At 44.3% G+C, this 6000-nt stretch overlaps 1 protein-coding gene across 3 annotated transcripts in view; it reads right to left on the reverse strand.

Moving 5' to 3' along the window:
• The window catches only part of sema5a (sema domain, seven thrombospondin repeats (type 1 and type 1-like), transmembrane domain (TM) and short cytoplasmic domain, (semaphorin) 5A), a 156596-nt gene extending 152861 nt beyond the window's left edge, over window positions 1-3735 (reverse strand). For 2 of the 3 annotated variants that reach the window (XM_085172123.1, XM_085172121.1), the window contains exon 1: window positions 3194-3733. The gene's annotated coding sequence lies outside the window, so the exon portion shown is untranslated. Of the gene's footprint in view, window positions 1-3193 lie in introns of all 3 variants that reach the window. The other variant, XR_014875996.1, reaches the window with a different exon arrangement.
• Window positions 3736-6000: the final 2265 nt, after the last annotated feature.

The following is a 6000-nucleotide window of genomic DNA, read 5'->3' on the forward strand; positions in this document are numbered from 1 at the left end:
CGTTCACTCTTGGATCCAAGCAGCAGAAGCAATAGCACATCCAGGATCACATATCGCTCGCTCGCACCTCCCTGCCTCACTCTGAACTCAAATTATTTCCTACACCTGCCTTTGCGCTGCTTCTGCTGTTTAGCATGCAGTGTGAAATTACCACAGCTTCCTCTGTCTGTTTTACAAGGATAGGTCCCATCAGAGAACTGGTGTGTTTGTGCATGTCTGTGTGTGTCTCTTTTTACACGTGCACTTTTTTTATCATTTCATTTCCAGCTCTTTTGCATGTCAGTCTTAATTTTGCACCTGTACGTGCCTTGTTTTTACTTTAGCTCACTTTACCCCTTCTGAGCAGCACTGTAATATAATATTCCTCGCAGGAAAACAGACTCACAACGTGAGTTTTGGGAAAGATGGCGCCATGTTCGTTTTTTAAAAAGCGTCAAACCTTTCACGGGTGACCTTGACGGAAAGGGACTCGAATCTCCGTGCGGCACACAAAGACGTCGACTTTTGTGAGGATAAACAACAGATGCTTTGGGGTTGCATTATGCATCCCACTTCATAACTTCCTCGCGTTCTCTATGGCAACTGTTAGGACACTTTGGCCTTTAAAGAACAGAAGTGGCGTGGCTGATAAACGTTCATTTTGCCAACATTTTCATTTCCTCTCAAGAGCCTTTCAAATCCCCGGTAGGAAACCTTGAGAGTAGCCATAGCAACATTGCACCATCTCGCTATATCACTGACAATGACAGAAGCGAAAAAGGAAGAAAAGGAGAAAAAATGCTTAGTTTCACCCTGGCAACTTTCTCTTTTGTGTCAGGATAGGTCAGAAATGGCACAAACGGGCACTGAACTCCCTTCAAAATGAATTATAAAGTTAAACAGTCATCCAACATGTGGGATGATTCTCTGGAGCTGCCACAGTCTTGAACTCAAAAGTGGCAGGAGGACCAAGGAGGAGGGATGAGATAATGGCAAAGTGGTTGTGATGTATAAATAGCCTGTGGTAGCTTGAGGACAAAGCACAGCAGGAATGAGCAGAAAACCACTTCAGCTATTGTTTGCGACTCCAAGTTTCCTTGCTTAGGAGCAATAAATCATCCATTTGGGGAGAATTAGTCAAATCTGGCCTTCCATGCAGTTCTCACCCAATACACTCACATCTTTTGTGAGGCTGCGTGTACAGAGACAAACTATAACAAAACCCCATCTTGCTGGTGTCACACAAATAAGTAACCAATGGGGCCTTAGAGAGGCCAGAGGCTAATGGTTGTTTAGTTTGCATGTGCAAGACAATGCCTTTCGCTTTCCCTCCCAAAGGAGCTCGACCCCCGAGGGGATGTTGAATCACAAAGGTCGACAACAATGGGGCTTGTCATTCAATCAGTTTCCACGGTGACCACACAGTCTCACCGTGCTCCGACACCACAAGAGTCATCGCAGAACATCTTCAGGCTGGGACTAATTGCTGTGTTTCTGCTGGGGTTCTGTGTCAGCGCTCAGGCAAACTCCCCACGCAACACAAATATCAATCACGGCTAATCATATGCTGCTCTTCACAGCGCGCTGGAATGTGGAGCAAGTTTACATACAATGGGCTCATGTGAGCCTGCTGCTCGTCTCTCTGTCAGTGCAGCAGTTGGTGGTGGGGTTTTTTTGCACGCCGCAAATACTGCTTATTACAGTTTCCCCTGTAAACGATCATTAGCAAACACAGTTTTTCCTGTTTTGTCCAAGCAACCATCCAAAACTCAAAGATAACAAATGCACTTTTACCAGAGACCAAGAAAATGCAGCAAATGTTCACATCTGAGAAGCTAGAACCACTAATCTGGATTAAAAGTTACTTAAAAGATTTATTAATCTTCAAAGTAAATGGCAGTTTCCTCAATTAATTCTTTACTTTTTCTCTCTTTAAACTGATGACTACAGCTCTGAGCCATTTTTCCTTTTTTCCTCTCTCCCCATTCAATATTTCTCAAGCATTTCAGCAATTTTGTCCCCAAAACTTCCTAGCACTTATTTCCTCTTTTATTTCCCCTTTTTCTTTTCCAAAGGGACTTTAGCTAAAATAACTTTAAAATAACTCCTCTTTCTTTTCTTTTTTTTGATAGTTTTACAAAAACCCTGGGTTAAAAAAAAAAGCCTCCAAGGACAGCTCTGGCCGTGCAATGTGTGAGTGAGCAGAATTAAATTTGAGGTGCACGGCTGAAAAGTTTGAATACCTCAACAAAGAGATCAGCAGAATGAAATAAACTTGGCACATCTTGTTATTGTGATTAAATGAAAATTACTAGCATTAAACCACGGAAAATCAGTGTCTCTCAAAGGGCACTCATTCATTCTTGTGGAATCAAAACGGTGAGAAAGAAAAATTCAACAAAAACTGGAGAGATTGAAATCTTTACTCTGTCAAAGCAGGAGCAAAACATTACATATAAAAGCAAGGACGTTTATTATGAGGAAAAATAATAATAAGTGGAATAAATCCTTGAATAACATCAAATTTTGTTTTAATGGTTAACTAAAGACGATGTGGATGTAAAAATTCAACAGCTTGTCTCCTGTGAAGCCCCTGATGTTTTCAGGATTGGTGCACTGCCATTTGCTGTACTGTTGGGCCCTTTCCCCCCTTATTTGTTTTCTTTTTAAAAATTGTGACACACATATTTTCCAAGCATCTCCCAAAATAAGAAGCAGAGAATGAAGCAGAGGCTTAGCTATTAGATCGTGATATGAAACCCTAATCAGCTGTAATGAGATATTAGAAAGAGGAAAGCGAAAAGCCAGACACTGCTTCGAATGTGTGAGATGTAAAGATCTGATGAAAGCTGTGAGGTACCTGCTGATGGCCGCACTCTGCCAGCACCACCAAGCGGCGAGACGTCGCAGAGCACAATGCAAAACTTCTAAAACTGATTATTTACCCCATTGTGGAGAAGTGCAGGCATGTGCCCCAAGGCATGCAACCCTATCCCCATCCTGCCGGATACTGTTTGGATATTTTACTCATGTTGACGTGTGATTTAAGTACAAAATGTCATTTAAAGATGAGTTAAAGTCGTCCGTTGTGATCACGAGAAAAACATGTTAAGAAATGCAGAAATCAGAAGCATATCTGAATAACATCAACACTGGCGCAGAGCTCAAAATAAAACAAAAAGCAAAAAAACGCTTTTTATTTTCCATGTCTTACCAAGTGAGGTGTCCAACTCCCGGTCATCTAGTAGGGAGCGAAACTGCGTGTCTTGTCCCGGTGAGAACAGCGCAGAGGAAAAAGACAGAAAGCAAAGATGAGCTAAGGAGAAAATATCCTCACTTCAGCTGTGCCTCTGGTCAGAAATGGATCTCAGTAAAATTCGGTTAAACGGAGATGATGCCGTTTCCGTACCTCCGGAGGAGCCCCGTGTGCTATATCTGCTCCCACGGAGGAGCGCTCTGGTGCCGGTGGCTCCTCGGCGCACGATCTGTAATCGGACACCGCACTGTCGCGCTGCGCCACAGACAATATGCTCCGCTGTGTGGCGAAAAAGCGACGGCGCGTTAAAAGCAAAACTTTCCTTGCGCTAAAACGCTCAGCGCCTGTGCGAGAGGCGAGAGGAACGGGAGGAGCGGAGGCGGCTGATGCGCCCGGTGCTGCTGGCGGTTACAGCTGCGCGGGGTTGCGAGCAGGGTTTTGATGGCTGAGGACTGCGCCCCCACTTTGCGCGTCCACTCCAGCAGCAGCAGCAGCAGCAACGAGGAGAGACGTGGCAGCGGCGCACAGCTGTCCTGCAGGTGGAGGAGAGGACTAGAGCTCACTGAGCGCTGGAGCTACAAGTGGGATGACAGATTTGGAAGATCTTCAGCTTTTTCTTTTGTTTTCTTTCTTTTTAAACGTATTTATTTAGTCATGCACTTGTTTTCAGGTGTGAAAATCTCCTCTAGACCTTCTCTTTCATGAAGGTCAGAGGTCAGTGTCATAATCTGAAAAGCACTCCCTCCCTTTTTTAAATTGAACTCATTTGCATTGAATCTTCAGGGTGCGTTCAGCTACATTTGGAAATATAATCCTTCTTCAAAGGATAATTTTTCATATATTATAGATTTTGTGAGTCAGCTACCAATCACGTGCACAACTGGTGAGCTAGTGAAGGACACTTCAGCAGAGAGGGTGCTCGCTGCAAGTGGGTTTGAACCCTGTCATGCATATATCTCTAACCATGAGACCCAGCTGCTCAATATTGTGTGAATCCTTTAGATAGACAAAAGCTCTCTCTCAAGTTCATTGAACAGCAAATTCTTCTCATTAGAAAGTAAAGATTTAACATGTAGGTTATGATATGTGTGTCTGTTTCTGTGTGTGTGTGTGTGAGAGAGAGAGAGAGAAAGAAGAGAGAAGCAAGACAGAAAGTGACAGTGGCGTGTGTCTGCGCCTTTGTATATTTTAATACCGACATCCCCCGGTTCAATTACCTATTTATCCCCTGGTGAATGAGCGCAGCCCTCTATGAAGCTCCAAAAGCTCCAAAAGCCCAAACAGCCGTACACAGCTTTAAGGCTGTGACTGAAAGTGTGTCTGTCTTTTTGACAGACACGCTGGAGAGTCAACAACAGCCTGTTAATATGCCTCTTCGTTAAACCAGAACATGCCTCTGTGAATGCTTCTGCTCCCCTGTATCCACATCTAAATTCAAATCAGGTAATTTTCATAAAAATGTCGCTACCCACAACGGGATGGGGGGGGGGGGGGGGGGGGGGTAAAGCTGAGATTTACATTTCAAGTGGCCTCTGTGCAACTCTGGGAAATGCGTGGGTAACCTTTTCCGTTCTCTTGCTGCGCAGCGAGATGCAAAGGGAGCAGATCTGCGTTCTTAAAATATCAGAACAGATTGGATAGAGATATGCAATGCCAAAGGCAATGGTAGTGACTGACAAATACAATGAAACAATAAACTGAGCTCTGATACAATGAAGTGACTTTGAGGCACTAGCTTGCACTTTCATCAGCTGAAAACGCTGTGACCTCCAGAACTTTTTCACTTTGCTTCAGGAATTTCAGGCTCTCTTTTAGTTCGCTTGGTTTGGTCTCCCGCACAATAGATGTTTTACTCCCTCAAGGCCAACGGCGAAAACCCGCCGAGCTGCAGCTCAACTTCAGAGCGAAGGAAAAACAATGGCGTGTCTTTGAATGGGCCATCAGAGTCGGCAATGGATGATTGTGAGTATATTAGCCTGTGATGGGGCGGCGTAAGAATGAATCAAAGTTACACAGGAGCTTGTGTCTCTGTGTGTGTGTTTGTGGAGGTGTGTGCAGCTACCTTTGTTGCTTTGCATTCCTGTTTTGATGTCAGGCAAATGCACTCAAGTTTCTAGGCAACCACAGAAGAAGTCTCCTATAATTCACCCAGTCATGTAAGATCTTCGTGGGATGTATTTGTGTGTGTGTGCTTACTGTTTGTGTATTGTTTCATCTGGCAGCTTCTTTGAGGAATTGGAGATTTCAGCCTTCTATGTGACTGAATAATGGTTCAAAAATATTGTCACGATGAAAGAAACTAAAGGCCAGCTTTTATGTATATAAAAAAAAAATAATACCAGAGGGAAAAAGCAATGTCTGTTCATTTTTTGTCAAATTTCCTTCATGCAAGCATGTCCATTTTTAGTGTGTGTCTCTATACACTGATGGAAGGAGATACTAACAGCAGGCCAAGCCCCTGCTTTAGTGCCAAACCTCAACCGACCACAGTCGAGCCCCTAAAATCACTTTGTCACACAGGCCATCTGTCACGCAGTTTCTCTGCCGTTTCAAGCCCCACGTCATCTCTCACCTCGCAAACACAACCCGTCAGCCAACCTGGCAGCTGCCTGGACACTCACAAAGCACACGCTCGCCGACACGCAAGTGCAACAGCGCTCACATGTTGTGGAGCACTCGCATGCTAATACGAGAGTGACTACAAGCGGCTGAGTCAAGCTGGAACTCAGGAGGTTGAGAGTACGTGTGAGTAAGAGGCAAGAAAG

Source organism: Neolamprologus multifasciatus, chromosome 9 (genome assembly GCF_963576455.1).
Source record: "Neolamprologus multifasciatus chromosome 9, fNeoMul1.2, whole genome shotgun sequence".
Classification (NCBI taxonomy): domain Eukaryota; kingdom Metazoa; phylum Chordata; class Actinopteri; order Cichliformes; family Cichlidae; genus Neolamprologus; species Neolamprologus multifasciatus.